The sequence below is a fragment of the Arvicanthis niloticus genome, chromosome X (assembly GCF_011762505.2).
Source record: "Arvicanthis niloticus isolate mArvNil1 chromosome X, mArvNil1.pat.X, whole genome shotgun sequence".
NCBI classification, from domain to species: Eukaryota; Metazoa; Chordata; class Mammalia; order Rodentia; family Muridae; genus Arvicanthis; species Arvicanthis niloticus.
The window spans coordinates 78,496,473-78,517,762 of record NC_047679.1 but is presented as its reverse complement, the minus strand read 5'-3'; positions in this window follow the sequence as shown (position 1 = coordinate 78,517,762).

Genomic DNA, 21,290 nt, shown 5'->3' with positions numbered 1-21,290 from the left:
TTTTTGAAAATCAAAGACGTAACAAAATTATTATGTCTGGACAATACTACAATGATAATTAAAACACAAAAATTAAATGAAGGAGGTTCTTATAAACCATGTTTGATCACATTCTTCTATAATGTGGTATTTTAGATCTAAGCTGTGAAACTATATTAAATTTGTCTTATACTCTATTATAAACATCAAGTCTCAGGTGATACTTATTCCAAAATACAAATATTTACTTGGTAGCATTTAACTTTAATGCATTACTTAACTTTTTATAGTAAATAGCAAGTGGATATTAAAAAGAACAGACTCAGTAAACCAAAGGCAACAATAGTAACAAATCTAATAGAAGCAGCACTTAAATTCCTGAATTAAAGGACTATATGCTACAACTAAACTGAGGGAAAGCCTCGCTGTGTCTACGAGATTAGCTTTTCTTATCCTTCGATATATTCATTTTGATATATATATATATATATATATATATATATATATATATATATTCTCATTGGTATTGCTTTACTCCTCAAAATAGTATATACAGTAACTAGTTAATTTTGAGCACACTCAGTATAAATTGACTTTTTTGTATCAAGCATATTGTCTTAAAGTTAAGTTATAAAAATTAATGTAGGTATCACACTGTTTTTCTGGGACCCAGATATTGATGTAAGGTTTCCTATTACTACTTTTTTTTTTCTAAAACAAATGTAACATTGGTTTATAGAGTAAAAAATAGAAAGTATATAGGGGAATAGGGTTATGATCCCTCAGTTCTGGTGGTAGCTGTCTTCTGCAAGAAGACTTCTTGTCACATTACCCCAGATGGACATCTGGTCCAAACTAGATATATCCTCAGTCCCTACAAAACTTATTTGACCAGCTTCATACTTCTCTAAGATTCTATTGTCTAGGATAACCAATTTCACTGTAGACTTCATGTAGAGCTAGCTAACTCCCCTTTGGGGATACTCGCTGTTTTTTCATTTGTTTGTCTGTTTTAAATTCCAACATCTATAGTCTAAAAATCTGGTTCACTGTAGGCTTAATGTAAAGGTAGCTTCCCTTTGGGGATACTCCCTAACTGTTCATTTGTTTTAAGTTTCAACATCTGTGCAAGTTTCAAAGCAGTTAAGATGTGCTATTCTGTTGTGGCCGGAGCAGCCCCATGTTTGGGGGCCCAAGTGTCTCGGACCATTCTGTCAGTGTTGGAACCCGCACTGCCAAAACCTTGGGGGCTCAATTGTCCTGCACTGTCCCAAGCTGCTCTGGTTCGAGGGTCGGGGTTCAGCAAGAGAGAGAGTGAGGACGGAGGAGGAATGGAGACCAGACAGAGTGTGATTCAATCTCATTTATTTTTTAGTCTCTCTTCTTCTCTCCAAGTCCCAAGTCTTGAGTTCCTAGTCCCTAGTTCCTAGTCCCTAGTGCCTCCAAGTTCCAAGTTACTTCTTCCAAGTGCTAAGTGCCTAATACCTAATAAGTCTTCCTCAATGCCTAATTCCTACTCCAGTGTCTGAATCTCTGTTACTCCAAATTGTTCTGAACTCTCCTGTCTGCCTCTTGCCTTTTATATGTCTCACTTCTAAGCCATGCCTCTAAGTCACGCCTTTAATCATGCCCTTAGGTCTTGTCTCTAAATCTGTTCTCTAAGTCACACCCTTAAGTCACACACCTTTAAGTTTCACACACCCAAGGGAAAATCCTGGGTATCTAAAGCAAGATGTTATCAGAGTGTGCTCAGCTGTTGCAGGATAATGTTATCAAGTCTCTTATCAGGGTATTATGGCTCAAGATGGCTGCAAGGATGATAGCCGCCTGCCTTCTGTGGGCACCCCACACTATTCATTTAAAATTAGACTTTATTTGTATAAAACAATAGCTGATAGATTTATTTTTGTATACATGATAGATATTCTTACTCAGAAAAATAATGAAACAAAACCCATTGTTGTTTCACATTGATCTACTGAAATTTTTGAGCAAAGTCACACTGGAAGTGTGCCATAAATTCAGGAGAATAATACTAGATTGTATTCCTAATGTACTTACTATAAAATTACATATAAAGAACTATGTATTCAACAGGATTACCTTGAATTTTCATTTGCATCACTTATGTTACATGCTGTATAAAAGGTGTCAAACTGTGGTTCCATCACAGGAACTTAAAAATTCTATTAAATTTATGATTTTATGCAAAGAATAATTACTGGTTTTTAAAATTTGAACTGTAATTATAAAAAGAGAATAATGAAGTGCCATATTGAGTAACTTAAAAATAAATCTCATGTTTTCTATCTTCTAATGGTAATTTTGGTATTTCTTTTTCTTCCAGTCAATGTCTCCTAAATATATAGTATTGTCTTAATACACCTATAACTATAGAGCATGTGTCCATTTGCATTATTTTTTTCCATTTTACTGCATGTGCTCATCTTTAGTATTTACCTGATCTTATTTCTCAGTTTATTGCCTTTATTTTCATCTCTAATACTCAGACTCCTGTAATCATAACATGGCAATGACTTTGGTTACTTCTACATTAGACTCTTATTCTTACACATATATCTTTTATATCATTGAAATTATCATTACTCACTTCCATTCCCTGTACAACCTAAGAAAGATCAATTTCACTAGCTACTTTAAAAATGCCATCATCTCTGGTGAGGGATGAGATCTACTTTTATCCATGGGTATAAAGATGAATACTTAGAAAGCAGTTAGAAGTTTTACAGATTTAGGAAAGCAGTAGTAGTTAGTTGTCTACTTTCCATGGCCTCACTAGCCACATTCATTTTGACTAGTTTTATAATGCCAAGCATTAGTTCCCTCCTATGAGGAAGGCTTTGAGTTCAATTAGACAGCTGTTGGCTACCACCATCAAGATATAAATAAATAAATCTCTTGCAACTTTTGGGATTTCTTGCCAAGCTGGTCATTGTGCTGGTTCACAAGGATCAAGTTTAGAGCTGTTGATTGCTCTCTGTCTTTAACAGTTTGTGAGTCATCTTCTAGTACTCTAATAGCTAGTACTAAGTGAAGAGGCTTCTCTTTACAACTGAAGGAAGGTCAATACAGAAAGTACAACTAATCAGAATGCAGAGAACAACTGACTCTGGGTTGCCCAGCCCCAATTTATGCAACTACCTTCTAGCTCTGAAAGGGAAAACTACACCCATGAAATCTCATCAATATGGACGCCTAAACAATACATGAACAATTCCAACACCAGGTGACTAATCAACATATGTAGGGAAAATACTAGTAGGCCTTACCCCGAGATGAATGGTACACACAATTAACAATTTCTGAGAAAGGAAAAATTAGTTAGTCTACTATAAGAATTAAAAAAATGATCACTTATTCAATTCAGAGTGATCAGTCATAGAAACAAATACAAGTAGACAAAACTGAAAGAACTCAGCAGTTTGTATTTATATATTAATGTGTGTGTGAGTGTGTGCATGTGCATGCATGTGCGTGTGTGTGTGTGTGTGTGTGTGAGAGAGAGAGAGAGACAACAGTGATTAAAGAAGAAGAAGCCTTGAATTTGGGAGGAGGGGGTAACACATGTAAGGTGAAGGAGAGAGAAAACAGGGTAAGTGGTGTCATTTTTAATATAAAATAATCATTAAAATACTGATATATTTAAAAATAATATCATCTCGAGCTTTGAGTTAAATTCACTAGCTCGTGTCATTCATTTTCAACCTTTGAAACTCTGTTGGCTGGATTTATGTCAACTTATACAAGCTAGAGTAATGATAATTTCAATGATATAAAAGATATATGTGTAAGAATAAGGGCTGCTGCTTACTGATTTTTTCCCTGTGACTTGGGCTACTTTCTTATGGAACCCAGGATCACCTGCCTAGGGATGGCACCACCACAAATGGCTACATCCTTCCTCTCAATCACTAATTAAGAAAATGCCCCACAGGCTTGCCTACAGCCTGATCTTATGGAGGCAACATCAATTAAAAAAAAATGCAGCCCTCCATGTCCTCTTCATCAGCTCCTATCTCCAGGTTCTATCCCTGTTTGAGTTCTTCTCCTGACTTCCTTTGATAATGAATAGTGATATGGAAGTGTAAGCGAAACAGAGCCTTTTCTCTCAACTTGCTTTTGATCATGGTGTTTCATTACAGCAATAGAAACCATAAATAATACAGAAAACAATATTTGTTCAATATTGTGTTATAATTCAATGATGCCCTTTAATAAGAATGGTATGCAAATTTTATGCAGTATTCTTGCTCTACATGGTTTATCGAAAATAAAATTAAACCCTAATCTTAATCCAAATTTACTTTGAAGAAGTGCTAGAACTCTAAAGATAAAAATAACCCTGTGCCCTCATAACTACCATGTCAACTACCAGTAATGAAACTGAATTAGGAAATTCAAGTTGCCTGAACCTGATTTTCAATTCTTCTAGAGAAATTCCAGGGAAGTATTCACTTTTCTTTCCTCTCTAGTTCTTGTCATGTATTCTGGAAATAGGGTGATATTTCTAAAATACCCATTTGATCAAGAAGGTAAAACATTCCCTGGCCATATTTGACATGCATGACTTACCCAGAAGTTCTTCCCTCAAGCCTCAGAGCATTCCCAAGAATGGGATTTTTGTAGGAATCTGTTATACTTGCTATTCACACATTTTAAATGCATTTTAAACACTACACATGCTGCCATAAAACAATAATTATTCAGCACTCACATCTTTATGTTACTTTTCCATTTAATAATTTATTATGCACTTTTCCTAGGACTCAAAATCATTATTTCTAATGAATGTCTGGTATTTCTGTGAGTAGATTGCATCATAGATTACCAAACAATTTTTCTGTCAGCATCTTTCAGTTTTTCACTTTTGTAATCTTGACTATATTTGTCATTGTATGTTGTTATTCAAAGCATTATTTACTAAAGCAGAGGTTCCAGAATCATAGCACCATAATGTTTTAAGAATTATGGCACTTCTTTTCAAACTTCTTTTGCAAAGTATTTGACAAAATCGGCTCTACTGACATTGGAAAAGGAAGCCTGTTTCTATACAACATTTTGGATATTAAGTATTCGTATTATTTTAAATAATTGGTAACTTGGTAAGAGAATAATCATATATTATGACATGCTTTTGCTCACTTTCTGTCACCAGCAAGCACAAATATTTCACATGCATTTGTATATGTACCATCTACCTGTAAACTGACATCTTATTTAATTTTTTAAAGCTGCAGAGTGTATTTCAAACGTGCTCATATTTAATAGTTGATTTTCCTATTTTGTGACTGAATGGATTTAACACACATATATGTTTTTATATATGTGCATACACATATGTAAAATAGACAGCAATACTGCATTTAGTGATGCTGATTTAAAGTGATTTAAGCAGAAAATATAAAGGAAAATATTTTACTTTTGTAATCAAAAGCACTGATACTAAACATGTGCTTCAAAAATCACTTGGGACTTTTGGGCTGAAACTTTAAGTAGGGAGAGACCATCTATGTAAGAAAGAAGCCCCTTGGAACAGTTTAATCTTGATGACTGCATTCTCAAATGGAATCTGGGGAATGAATATTTGTGTGAGAGTAGGAGCAACAGAAGGGGAAAAACAAAAAGAGAAGTGAATAATTGAATTACAGTCTTAACTGTTGCCCAAATCAAGTCAGTGACTTAGCTAGAGGCTGGGCTGTTCATTTTATTTAAATTATGTCACAGGTCTCTGGGCTCTTTTCATATGTGTCATTGTCCTGTGCTATTAAAATTCATCACTAAGTATTTATTCAGCTTTTACAATTGACTGCTTAGTTTAGGCTCTCTCCTTGCCTGAATTAGGTAGATGTCAGTGGTATATCCTATGATAATAGAGAGATAGAAAACAGCAGGGTAAGGGACTTTTAAGAAACTTAATTGAATGTTTGACATGTATTCTAGGCATGTGACAGATAATAATTAAGTCTGCTTAATTAGTTTTTGAATTTTGGGATGAGGAATAGTTAGCAAAATTGAATAGTACTAATGAAAGACTGAATTGCTATAATCAAAACATTCTTTTCTTTGCATCAGGTAAAAGACTTTCACATAATAAGTGCACTGCCTTTCTTTATATATAAGAGAAATAAGAGTTGAATTGCCACAGTGATTAAAACCAAAGTTCTGGCCTAATTCTTATAATTAAAGGTATTTTGTAATATTAGCAAGGAACTTAAGAAATTAGGGTGGAATTTCTCACATGAAAAAAAGATTGCATGGTACAGCAAATACTATTTCAGATACATTGCTGTAGAAATTTACTAATTTGAAAGATATGGTTGACATTGTACATGTGAGGTAAAATAATAATATTAGTAAAAATGAATAAATCTGGAAAAATCATACTATTATACATTATTTTTTTCTGAAACTACCAATAGTTTATATTAGGACAAAGACTCCTCCAATGTATTTATTTTCTTTTAAATACAACCTTATTAACTCAAACTCCTTGGATTCCATTAAATTAGATTACATAAATGTAACATGATTAAGTCTGATATACAGATCTCTGCATCTCAAATACTATTACCAATGTGCTAGGCTGAGTTTGTGTCTGTTCAATGGAATTTAACAGCCATCAGAATGAACCAGCAAACTCTAATATATTTCCCATTGTTTCGTATCTTTTCCCATTGCTCAGTTGTGTCTATAGTTTCCTTTTCCAAAGCCAAACAGCTGGGGCTTCTTTCACTATTAAGAAGTAGTAACTGCCGAACTTCAGTTTTAAAAGTTGCAAAATAGACAGAATTCTCAAGGGGGGCTTTGCCCCAGAGCATGTGGAATTTGAAAGGAAAAGCAGATGGAGTCCAGGAGAAAGACAGCTTGGTGATGATGATTTTAATTATTAACTGAAAATCAAGTGAGGTACACTGAAGGGAGAAATGATTTGGGAAGCTGTTAAAGGGTCACAGGGAGAGGAAAGTTGCTGTGCCCCAGCCTAGCATTCCTTAAGCAGAAACCATATAGGCAAGAACCATAATGCTCTAAGTGCCCTGAAGCCTAAGGACAATAGATGCGTGGGCTATTCTGATTAGTGATGGCAGGAGACACAGATGGCTGGTTAACCCGTTAGGTGATCAGAAAGGACAGCCACCAGGGAATATATGGCCTCTTCATGCAGCAGGACCTAGACAGGTGGCAGACAGCTTGAGCTGGCTTCTTTGTGTTTGATTTCTGACCTTATTTAAAATGACAGTTTTAAAATGCCTATTAGGCCCTTACTTAAGCTTTTGTTGTTAATGTTGTTTTGTGCTTCTTTTAGCCCAACGTTGGTAAATGGCAATAGTATATCCAGAAGCATATTTTCAATTTTGCCTTGGGATTTTATTTATTTTTTTTGTTTTTAAAATTAATTTATTTAAAATTTTTATAGAATATATTTTGGTCATATTCTTCCTCCTCAACTCATCACAGTTCCTATCCACTTCCCTACCCACCCAACCTCATGTACCCTACTTCCCTGCCTCCTGCCCAAGCCCTTCCTCCTTTCCTCTTTCAAAATATGAAAGAAATTAAAATGAACTTTAAAAACGAAATAAGTGTACAAACAAAAATCACAAAACAAAATCTTTGAGTCTATTTTTGTGTTGGCCCACTACTCCCGTGCATGAGGCTTGTCCCTGATTATAACAGATACAACCAATAATATTTTCATTGGAGAAAACTGATTTTTCCCTTTCCTGGTAGGTATGAAATTGAAAAGAGCTTCCTTGTAAGAGGTGAAACTTTGTGTCTAGTTTCCCTTTTCAGTGTCAGTAGTTTGTCTGATTTGAACCTGTACAGATTCGTATGCATGCTGCCACAGTCCTGTTGTGTCTGAAAGATGCTGTTACCTTGGAGTTAACCATCACCTCTAGGTCTTACAAGCTTTCTGTGGCCTTTCCTGCATAGATCCCTTAGTCCTCCAGGAAGGGGTTTGATAAAGGCATCCTATTTAGGGATGAAGGCTCCAAAGACTTTTTAAAAATTATTTATTTATTATTGGATATTATCTTTATTTACATATAAAGTGTTATCCCATTTCCTTGTTCCCCCTCCAAAAAAAAAACCCCTATCTCATACCTCCTTGCCTGCTTCTATGAGGGTACTCCCCCACCCACCCTCCCACTCACTTACTCACTCACTCACTCACTCACCCACTCTTGCCTCTCCACCCTGGCATCCCCCTACACAGGGACATCGAGGCTTCACAAGACCTCTCCTCCGACTGATGCCCAACAAGGCCATCCTCTGCTTCATATGATGCTGGAGCCATGTTTAATCCGCGGTTGATGGTTTAGTCCCTGGGAGCTCTGGGGAGTCTGGTTGGTTGATATTATTGTTCTTCCTATGGGATTGCAAACCCTATCAGCTTTTTCAGTCCTTTCTCTAACTTCTTCCTTGGGGAACCCATTAGGAACCTTGTGATCAGTCCAATGGTTGGCTGCTAGATATCCTCTGTATTTGTCAAGTACTTAGAAGAGCCTTTCAGGAGAGAGCTACATCAGGCTCTGTCAGAATGCACTTCTTAGCATCCACAATAATGTCTGGGTTTGGTGACTGTATATGGGATGGATCCCAAGGTGGGGCAGTCTTTGGATGGCCTTTGCTTCTCTGCTCCACACTTTGTCTACGTATTTGATCCCATGAGTATTTTGTTTCTCTTTCTAAGGACAGAAGCACCCACATTTTGGTCTTCCTTCTTCTTGAGCTTCATGGTGTCTATGAATTTTATCTTCAGTATTCTGAGCATTTGAGCTAGTATCCACTTATCAATGAGTACATAGCATATGTGTTCTTTTGTGATTGGGTTACCTCACTCAGGATGATATTTTCTAGTTCCATCCATTTACCTAAGAATTTCATGAATTCATTGTTTTTAATAGCTGAGTATACTCCATTGTGTAAGTGTACCATATTTTCTGTATCCATTTCTCTGTTGATGGACATCTGGTTTCTTTCCAACTTCTGGCTATTATAAATAAGGATGCTATGAACATAGTGGAGCATGTGTCCTTGTTATATGTTGGAGAATATTTTGGAATGTACTAAAGGTGGTATAGCTGGATCCTCAGGTAATACTATGTTCAATTTTCTGTGGAACGTTCAGACTGATTTCCAGAGTGATTGTAGCAGCTTGCAATCCTGCCAACAATGGAGGAGTGTTCCTCTTTCTCTACATCCTCTGTATCATCTGCTGTCACCTAAGTTTTGATCTTAGCCATTCTGACTGGTGTGAGGTGGAATTTTAGGGTTGTTTTGATTTGCATTTCCCTGATGACTGAGGATGTTGGACACTTCTTTATGTGCTTCTAGGCCATTCGAGTTTCCTTAGTTGATAATTCTTTGTTGAGCACTGTACCCCATTTTTAATAGGGTTATTTGATTCTATGAAGTGCAACTTCTTGAGTTCTTTGTATATATTGGATTTTAGCCCTCTATTGAATGAGGATGGGTAAAGATCTTTCCCAATCTGTTGATTTCTGTTTTGTCCTTTGACAATGTCCTTTGTATACAGAAGCTTTGCAATTTTATGAGGTCCCATTTGGTAATTTTTGAGCCTAGAACATAAGCCATTAGTGTTCAGTTCAGGATTTTATTCCACTACGGCCATGTTTTTGAGGATCTTAACCATTTTCTCTTCTATTAGTTTCAGTGTATCTGGTTTTATGTGGAGGCTCTTGATCCACTTGGACTTGAGCTTTGTACAAATGATAAGAAGAGATCAATTTGCATTCTTCTACATGCTGACCTCTGGTAGAATCAGCACCATATTTTGTAAATGCTGTCTTTTTTCCACAAGATGGTTTTAGCTCCTTTGTCAAAGATCATGTGACCATAGTTGTATGGGTTCATTTCTGAGCCTTCAATTCTATTCCATTTATCTTAGTGCCTGTCTCTGTAGCAATACCATTCAGTTTTTAATCATTGTTGCTCTGTAATACAGCTTGAGCTCAGGGATGGTCATTCCCCCCAGAAGTTTCTTATTTTGAGAAGTGTTTTTGTTATCCTGTTTTTTTTTTCTTATTCCAAATGAAGTTGAGAATTGTTTTTTCTAACATTATGAAGAACTGAGTTGGAATTCTGATGGGGATTGCATTAAATACGTAGACTGCTTTCAAAAAGATAGTAATTTTTACTATATTAATCCTGCCAATCCATGACCATCTTCTGAGATCATCTTTAAATTCTTTCTTCAGAGACTTGAAGTTCTTATCATATAGATCTTTCATTTGCTTAATTACAGTCACACCAATGTATTATATATTATTTGTGACTATTGTGAAAGATGTCATTTCCCTATTTCTTTCTCAGCCTGTTTATCCTTTGAGTAGAGGAAGGCTACTGATTTGTTTGAGTTGATTTTATATCCAGCCACTTTGCTGAAGTTGTTTATCAGGTTTAGGAGTTCTCTGGTGGAATTTTAAGAGTCACTTAAACATACTATTATATTATCTGCAAATAGTGATATTTTTGCTTCTTCATTTCCAATTTGTATCCCTTTCACCTCCTTTAGTTGTTTAACTGCTTTAGCTAGAACTTCAAGTACTATATTGAATAGATAGGGAGAGAGTGGGCAGTGTTGTCTAGTCCCTGATTTTAATGGGATTGCTTCAGGTTTCTCTTCATTTATTTGATTTTGGCTACCGGTTTACTGCATAATGCTTTTATTATGTTTAAGTATGGGTTTTGAATTCCTGATTTTTCTAAAATTTTTAACATGAAAGGATGTTGAATTTTGTCAAATGTTTTTTTCAGCACCTAACAAAACAATCATATTTTTTGAGTTTGTTTATATAGTAGATTACATTGATGGATTTCTGTATATTGAACCATCCCTGCATCCCTGAGATAAAGCCTACTTGATCATGGTGAATGAACATCTTAATTTGTTCTTGGATTATGTTTGCAAGAATTTTATTGAATCTTTTTGGATCGATATTCATAAGGGCGATTGGTCTGAAGTTTTCTTTCTTGTGTCTTTGTGTGGTTTAGGTATGAGCGTAGTTGTGGCTTCACAGAATGAATTGGGTAGTGTCCCTTCTGTCTCTGTTTTGTGGAATAGTTTGAAGAGAATTGGTATTAGGTCTTCCTTGAAAGTCTGATAGAATTCTGTACTAAAACCATCTGGTCCCTGACTTTTTTGCTGGGGGGACTTTTTAAATGACTGCTGCTATTTCTTTAGGGCTTATGGGACTGTTTAGATGGTTTATCTGCTCCTGATTTAATTTTGGTACCTGGTATCTGTCTAGAAAATTGTCCATTTCATCCAGATTTTCCAGTTTTGTTGAGTACAGGCCTTTGTAGTAGAATCTGATGGTTTTTTTAAATTTCCTGTTTCTGTTGTTATGTCTCCCTTTTCAGTTCTGATTTTATTAATTTGTATACTGTCTCTGTGCCCTCTGGATAGTCTGGCTAAGGGTTTATCTATCTTGTTGATTTTCTCAAATGACAAGCTCCTGGTTTTGTTGATACTTTATATAGTTCTTTTATTTCTACTTTGTTGATTTCAGCCCTGAGTTTGTTTATTTCCTGCCATCTACACCTCTTGGATATATTTGCTTCTTTTTCTTCTAGACATTTCAGGTTTGCTGTCAAGTTGCTAGTGTATGCTTTCTCCAATTTCTTTTTGGAGTCACTTAGAGGTATGCATTTTCCTCTTAGCATTGCTTTCATTGTGTCCCATAAGTTTTGATATGATGTGCCTTCATTTTCATTAAATTTTAAGTCTTTAATTTTTTTCTTTATTTTTTCCTTGCCAAGTTATCATTGAGTAGATTGTTTTTCAGCTTCCATTTGTATGTGGACTTTCTGTTGTTTTTGTTGTTATTGAAGACCAGCCTTAGGCCATGGTGAACTGATAGGATGCACGGGATTATTTCAGTCTTCTTGTATCTGTTGAAGCCTGTTTTGGGACCAGTGTATGATCAGTTTTGGAGAAAATATCATGAGGTGCTGAGAAGGTATATTCTTTTGTTTTAGAATAAAATGTTCTGTAGATATCTGTTAAATCCATTTGGTTCATAACTTCTGTTAGTTTCATTGTTTCTGTTTAGTTTCTGTTTAGTTTCTGTTTCCACGATCTGTCCATTGCTGAGAGTGGGATGTTGAAGTCTTCCACTATTATTGTCTGAGGTGCAATATGTGCTTTGAGCTTTAGTAAAGTATTTTTTTTTATGAATGTGGGTGTCCTTGCATTTACAGCCTAGATGTTCAGAATTGAGAGTTTATCTTGGTAGATTTTTTCTTTGACAAGTATAAAGTGTCCTTTCTCATTTTTTGATAACTTTAGTTTGAAAGTGAATTTTATTCGATATTAGAATGGCTCTAAAGTCTTTTACTCTCTGCACATTTTCCAGCTGGGGGTATTTGTGTTAAGTTTTATCTACTGCAAGAAAAATTTTCCCTGTTTAGGGATAAGTGATGCATTTCTCTATTGGTATAGCAATATACCATTAGGAGTCATTTTGTTGCTATGATCATTTAGCAGAATAATAATAGGTTTTGGTCCAGAGCGTATGACCGATCTAGTTTCAGGTTCTTGGTCATGTTAACAGTATTAGGATATAAAATCCACATCATGGAATAGGCATTAAATGCAATAAAAAGTAGTTGGATACTCCTTTAACTTTTGTGCCTCTATTGTGCCCACATATCTTGAAGGCAGGCTTAGGTTGCAAGTCACAGAACTTGTAACTAATGATTAATTTTCTCTTATTCTATCATGTAAAGTACCTACTGACCACTGGTATGTACACTTGAAGCTTCTAGTTCAACAGCAGCTTGAGTACTACATGTTCCATGATATAATTGTTGTCTTCAGCTGCTTAAGTAAGGTAGGCTATGGTCTTACTATCAGAATAGGAAGAGTAAGCTATGACATAACAATGCTCTGTATTTTTTAAGATGTTCTATGGAAACTCTTTGGCCAAGAACTAGACAATCTATAACCCATTTCTTGCCTTATGAGTTTATTTGGTAACATAAGATATCTTGTTTTCTCCCCAACTAATTGCTGTCTCTTTTTAAATTCTTCTCATATATGTTTATAGTTTATGAAGTTGCTAAGGTAGTAGGTTCCATATGGCTTTTCAAAAAGCCATTAGTATTTCTTGTCCTTTTCCATATTCTTTCCTTTTCCCTACTTTCAATTCTCTATCTTTATTTAATCTTCTCATTCTAGTTTCTCTTTTGAATTTTTATAATACTATAACTATATTTCCCAGGCATTGGAAGATCCTCTTTTTTACAACCCCACCTCTATCCCCAGTCCTTTACTAATCACCTAACCACTGTGTTTATTTAGCTTGAAACAAATTGGTAAATTAAGATAATATATACAGAAGCACATTCTCAATTTTTTTCTTTGATATTTTAGTGTTCCGGTTTTTTCTTAGTGCAACCAGAACCTGGGGCCTTTCTCTAAAACAATGCAAAGGAAATTTTCCAGTTGTGACCCCTCAAATCTTTCTTTAGGTGCACTGGCTGCTCATCCAGAAATCTCATCCAAGTCACTTTCTTATGAGGCTGCACATGAACTTGATTCTGTAAATGTGTGAGACTGGAGGGTAGCTGTGTCAAAAGCAGATGTAATTATGGGTGGATTTAGTAGGTGAAAACACCTGTTGTAGTGTGTTTTATATATGTTTTGAAATACAGTAAAAGGCTATAGGGAGTATTATCCATGAAAGACCAGCACTGGAGAAGCTGATGTGTAAGATAAGTACATAACCTATGCACTGCTAGAGGCATTTTTGGATTTGTTTTTAATCCGATTGCTGTGGCTGCTCAGTTTTGCATTTAAGCAAAAACAATTTTAAATGCTGTAAAATAAAACAGGGTTTGTTTTTGTTCTGCAGTTGCAAGAAACCAGATTTCCAATCTGAACTTGCCGTTCATATCAGATGCTTTTGACACAATACTTAACTGGTTCAGAAGAATATGTTATAACCTTTGCTCTCCTTACAATAGAAGAAAAGGTAAAAGGTGTTCAGAAGTGATGTCTTAGATAATAACTAAACAGGGTCAATTTCAGGCCAGGAATTCTATAAGGCTATTCTAAAATGCTCATTCTTCTTAGATCAGAAAAAATGTTAAGAAGCACCAACTGGGGAAAAAAGAGCAAAGTTAAGCATATGATTCCCAGGTTCTAACTCTGCTGCTGTATGTGGGTAAGTGGGTTTCAGTTCCTTGAAAAATGGTGTGGCAAACAGAGCAGAAGTATTTAAATGGATACATATATTCTGAAATAATAATAATTTCAAGTGCAATTCTTATTAAAAGTCTTCTCTTTTATTGGCACTTCATGTCGTTTTATTACAGAGAATTTGAGGGGTTGAAATAAGAGGCAGAGTTTCTTAGCTCTGACTGATATGTGTGCTGTTGTATTGAAATTATGAATGCAGGAGTTCAAATCTGTAAGGCGCAGTTTTATAAAGATAAGAAGTCTACCATGAACTTAATTTAATTTCCTTTTTAATGTTTTATTTATTTTTATATTATATGTATGATCTCTGGCCTGCATATGTGCATGTGTATGAAATTTGTGTCTAGTACCATTAGACATCAAAAGAGGACATGAAATACTTGAGGACTGGATATATAGATGGTTGTGAGCCATTGTGTAGATGTTGAGAACTTAATCATGGGTTTTCTGTGAGAACAGAAATTTCACTTAACCTCTAACCCATCTTTCTATACCTTAATTTTTAGCCCAATATTTTCTAATGTATTTTTGTATGCTTTGACTGGACTGATAGTACTTTTATGTACTGGGTAAGAATAAACTCTGGTTCAACGAAAATAAGTGGAATTACTTTTTAAATCCCTTTCTGGAATTATTTTCAAAGAAGAAAATTGTTAGGGTAGGTCCTCCACAAATTATAATCCTCTGTATGAATCTCCCCATATTATTGTCTCATTTGAGGTGCTATAAAAACATAAAACTTCCACTGATTGAGAAATCCATTAAAAGAAATGTACAATTTATACTTTGGGAAGTTAAGAAATCCAAGTCAGCCAATAGATTCAGTCCTTGATGAAGGGCCCATTTCTCATAAGTTGTGCTCTTTCCATCACCCTGTATATAAGTTAGAAGGGCTATGAGGCTCTTTCTGTCTTTTCCATGAGGGAATTAACCACAGAGATGAATAATTAGGTGGTACCCATAAGGCCCCACTTTTATAATAGCACATTGAGAACGTTGTTTAAAAATATGAAGTAGAGAACCCAAATATTCAAATAATGCTGTTTCATTACTTAGGAGCATGATCTGAGCAGTCAATTCCCTGCATGAAGCTGACTCATTGTCCTAGTGTCCTTTCTATTGCTGTGATAGACTGACCAGAAGCAACAAGAATAAAAACACTATTAGGAGGTATGGACTTGTTGGAGTGATTAAGGCCTTTCTGGAGGAAGGGTGTCACTGTGGGTTGCCTTTGAGGTCTCAGATGCTTTAAACCAGGCTTACTGTGATTTTCTTTTCCTGCTGTCTGCTAATCCAGATATAGAACACTCTGGTACCTCTCCAGTACCATGTCTTGCCTGCATGCCACCAAGCTTCTCTCCATGATGACAATGGATTAAACTGCTGAAGGTGTAACACAACCCCAATTAAATGTTTTCCTGTAAAAGTTGCCATAGTCAAGGAGTCTCTTCATGGCAATAAAAGTCTTAACTAAGGCAGCGTTGTTTTTATCTTGTATGTCTGGGTCACAGTCTATCATGAAGGTAAGCCCAGGCAGGATTTCAAGCACAAATCTGAAGGCAGAAACTGATGCAGAGGCCATGCAGAAATGCTACTTACTGGATTGTTCCCCATGGTCTTCTCAACCTGTGCTCTTATAGCATCCAAAATCACCCGCCTAGGGTTCTACAAATTAGACTGAGCTGGAAAACATAAACATTAAGCAGTATCAAGAAAATGTCTCCGGTCTTGCCTCCAGGCATATTTGATGGAGTTATTTTCTAAACTGAGGTTCTGTCTTCCCCAATGACAGAATCTTCAATCAAGTTGAAAACAACAACAAGGTTACCAGAACACTCGCCAAAGAGTAAAACATTGTTCTCTAAATGCTCAATGAGTCTGATCATACTCATAAGCGTTTGAGCTGGGTTCCTGTTTCTCTTGATAGTGATGACTAAGTAGTGGTCCCTAAATGTGCCTCCCCACACTCTCACAAAGTATTATCAATCCCTCTGCCCCAAATTTTATTTGTATACGAGAATGCCTTGTACTTTGTCTATGTGAAGCATATTTAGATGAAAATCATAGAAGACATAGTGTGCATAGTGTGTCAGGCATTGTACTTTAAATAAGAATTCCAACAAAAGCCTTAACTATCCACACTAGCACACATCTTATGATGTCTGTTTGGAAAGATCTGTGACTTTTTGCTGCTGAGATCTTATTATTTCAGTACTTTGACTCTTTGTTTCTATTTATGTAAATAACTGCCATTTCCTTTCACTAAAGTCATATACATAGGTGAGTTATTGCAACTATTCTTACATCAAAGAGAAAAATCTTAGCTAGTACATTATTCTGAATTTCCTATAAGGGAGTTATAGCACAAAGTACTCACAAACTTACTTGATCACTGAATGTTTTGTTTCAAAAGACCTTCTCTTTAAAGCAGTGTTCTGCCCCATATGCTTTAGGGAACTACTTGTTTAAGATAATTAATTTAACAGTGGTGTGGATTTCCTACAGGCTACATACTTAATATTGGATTTGAAGACCAATTTCTAAGGGTTATAGTAATTGCTTTCCAGCATGCCCATAGAATTAGGGATACTGAATAGTGTTACACACAATTAAATGTGACTATATGAAGCCATGGTTCTCTGTTTTAGGGTCTGTCTGGGGAAAAGAAATCAGGGTTCTCCTTAAACGATAAAAGTGTGATTTGTACAAGCTAAGCCATTTCCAATCACTACCTTCTAACACATACCCAGGGGCAGAACAGCACATATGGGGATACCATTACACAGAAGCAAGAGAAAAAAGAAAACATGAGTATTGAATTAATTGACAAAATAAAATAAGTTTTCAAATACCTTGAATATTATTGAATTGTAGGAGATTTGTGAGATTAAAATATAGCAGAACAACTACAGAGGTGGATAAAACCTAAACTCAGTCAGTTCTTTCACTTCGAATGGGATCCTTTAAACCTCATCATAATACCAGTCAATGGCAAATTACTTCTTCTCCTGCTTAGAAGTTAGAACTAATTAAAATGTTAAGCATTATAAGAAAATACCATTTCTAGACATATTTCTATATTTCAGACACTGCGGTAAACCCTCTAAATGCATTTCTTTATTTAATTTGGTAAATATTTCTTTGAGATAGTTACTATTCTTTTCTTTTTCCATTTCATAAAGACAGAAACCAAGGTTCAAGAACACTAAAAATCATGTGAAGTGGAGAGAAGTTGGGATACAATCCTTGAGTATGCCTCTAGTGCCTGTATATTGTAGCAGCAAATATTTAACCATTTTCTCCATACCCTTCAAATTCTTAAACTAATTATTGATAGAAACATATGTTGTTGGTTCCATTTACACTGGAAAGAAAAATGTTATTGTGTGTAGTTGCCATTGTTGAATGTATTTTCTTTTCTTAGTCAAACTAGCCATCTTTGGAAGAATGATTTCAGTGGAGGAAAAGAGGTTTACAACACCAGAAGAATGATGTAAAATGAATAACAACAACTTCATCACACACATCATATGCAAAGAGATGAAGTGGTAGTAATTAACCAGGATTGGTGAAGGGATGTCATTTGAAGAAAGGATTCTTAACAATAGGGATGTGGATTGGTAGGATGCTGTCTTGCTAATACAATCAGAGATAAGTCAGTATGGAAAGAAGTACAAGCTTGTTTGTTCAGATGGAGGGCAAAATTTATCTTAAAGTGTATAAGAATAATAGAACTGGATAGATAGAGTAATGGACCAGAGATAAAGTTCTCTCCTTCATTCTCTTAACACTGGATCTAATAGTTACTGAATGGTACTCTTTACATAACACTAGCTGAAAATTTTCACTTTCATAAATCATTTAATCCTGGAACCAACTCTATGTAGCTGGCACAATTTTTCAATCTACTATGAGTCCAGAAATAGTCCTTTCCTCACAAACTTGTGTTTTCCATTCAACTTTCTCCTTCGTAAATATACTTGGTGAGCAATATTGAGACTATGTGTCACAACAGGTATTCATTAAAGGAACAAATATCCATTAGATACACGGAATGATGACATATCTATACATTATCTATTTATTTAATATTACCCACCAAATAAAATTTGCAGTAAAATGAAAATCACAATAAAAAACAGCAGAACAGGTTTCTATATTTATTCATGTTTTAAAGAAACAGATTCACTATATAAATTCTATATTTTCCAATATAAAAATGCAACCTCAGACTATTAATATTTTTCCTAACAGAAAGGAACACTAATGTTGGAAAGGTTGAAACTCATTTTCTTGCTTGTGAAAATCAGATCATCAGTTCAAGAAAGAACAGAACTTAACTTAGAAATAAGTGTGGATTAATCATGCCTTTTTAAAACAATGATGTTAATTATACAGAGCCCTGCAGAGATTGTTTATTTCATAATTACTGAAAATGGCAACTATCCCACATAATACTCTTTTCTTTTGAATATGAAAAGGCATTTCCACAAGTGCAGATATTTGTTTGGCAACTTGACAATAGGGAAGATTTCCATTGTTGCTTAGTGGAATGAAGTCAGTTGGTCTTGACTAATTCAGCCAAGGTTCACTCTGCTAATGGCAAAACATGTTTGTCCCTGTAGCTAAACAAAAACTAGATTATCCATTTTTTTTCTTTTGGCAAAAGCCATTGTGAAATTGCCCACATTTCTTGTTTATCATAAATTACTGTTGGGGGACATCCTTTAATTAGCAGGAAACTATTCAAAGTAAAATGATACATTTAAATTTTTCAGAATGCATGCTTACAAATGTATATATGTAAATCATTCATGCAATTTTTGTTTTCTTGAAATACTGTCTCTTCTGGGTGAAATCTTTCATTTGTGAGGTTTGACTAAGGGAGCTAACATAAGTGATTATGCAGGGGTCTCGTAGCACATGACTCTTTATTCAGGCCTTAAACATGCACAGTAAAGATTTTACTTATTGCTTCTCCCATCACAAATATCATTCTGAATTTGGAGTGAAATCCAGGGATCATTTTGACTGAAATAGATGTGAACCATGTGATTATACTGTTTAGGACAGGGAAGATGCTTGAGCTTTATCTGGAATCATAGAATTATAATAAAATGCACAGCATTTTTTAGCTTATCTGATAGAACAAGGTGCTGCTGAGGAAAAAGAATAAAGAGTAAGACATTAAGCAAGAATTTGAATGCTTGGGTTCTTATTTCAAGGCTACAATTATGAATTATTTGACAAAAGCAGAGAAATTACTCTTCTCCCCCATAACTTGGAGTAAATGTTGGTTAAAAGATAATTAGTAACATTTTAGGCAACTAGACAAACAACATAGATGTGATTTCCAAATAAAGAAGATCACAAGGACTGAGAGTTGAAATGACTCCATTATCCCATTATTTCTATTGGACAACATACAGTTTCAGAAAAAAAAATCTCTAACTGAGGGGACAGTTTCTTCATTTGCATTCACAAAGTTTATTGAGGGCAGCCCATTTCTAACCCTAAAACAAGTTTATTTATGATAACACAGGAATGTGGATTAAGTGAATTTATACCTATAAACTTTTAAGGAGGTGTGCAGTGCACAGGAAATAAAAATAACTGCAGAGACTTAAATGTTAGGAATAAGGCAGATAGGGTTGGTATATCACTGGGCTTCAAATACGTGATGTCTCCTTAATTGCTTAATGTTAACTTCAATAATTCATTTACTTTCCTTAATATTAAAACATGCAATCGGAAAAAAAACAGAAATGAAAGTACCTAACCATAGAGGTATTTTGGAAATGTATAAAAGAAGGCTTGATACGAAAACGTAATAAGTATGATTTCTTCCCTGAACAAATGCTTGAGGAACATGTTCCATATGTCTGGTACTTTCCTTTACTCTCCTGATACAGTAGCAAACCAACACACACACACACACACGTACACACACATACACACACACACACACGTACACACACACACACACACACACGTACACACACACACACACACACACATACAAGAGCTCTTGCCTTCACGTATCACATATTCTAGTAAGGAAGACAGACAACACATGAATAGACCATAACTATCAGTGATGAGTACTCTACAGAAACTAAAAAAAATTTACTAGAGATGGTGGGGGAATTACATGCTTTTTGGCTTAAGGTTCTTGAGGAAAACACTTAATCAGAAATGTGGAAGCTACAAAAAGAAAATCATACAAAGTAATAGGTGAAATTTTACCAAGAAGACAGCAAGATGACAAAAGTTCCAGATGAAGGAAGGGTGCTCTAATGAAGAATTGGGAGAGGACCAAGAGGGGTGAAATCAGATAGCTACAAAGCCCAAATCATGTTGAGTTAGGTGAAATTCCAACTATTACTGTTGTTATTATTGTTAAGCTCCAGGGGTTTTGATTATTGAAGTAATACTTTATCGTCTTTAGTAAATCCTTTTAAAAGCTCACAAAACAGGAATCCGGGACAATATAATACCAATAATGGTTGAGTTTATAATTTGACCTTTCAAAAATTATTTTTATATATATGACTCAATTTTCTCTTTACAACACTCTCTAAGTTAGATAATGACTAGTATCTTTCTTGATACTGTCTTGAGGAGAGTGATACACAGAAGATGAAAGGCCCTGTGCAGTCATATGGCAAAGTATGTGGAAAATATACAGAGTGACACTAGACCCAATTTTATCTATGAGATGTCCTTTGTCTTACAGTCTGGGTAACAAAAGTGGTCAACTAAAGAGGATCTGATTTAGCAAGGAAATAGTGGTCAGTTGCACTGTTAGGAATAGAATTCAGGATTTTGATTACATTCCCTTTATGTAGTAACACCTGAATTCACATACCTCAGTCATTATTGAAGAAATAATTATTTTCCTTAGTACATGTGAATTTCATGAATAAAATTTAAGTACAAAATAGTATCTTTGAAGCATCAGTACAATTTCATATTTGATGTTGTTTCTCTTATGATAAGATTCTGTTAGACGTGAGTATTGCTTACTCTCACTCCCTGGTGTTTTCCATTAGTTCAAGGATAA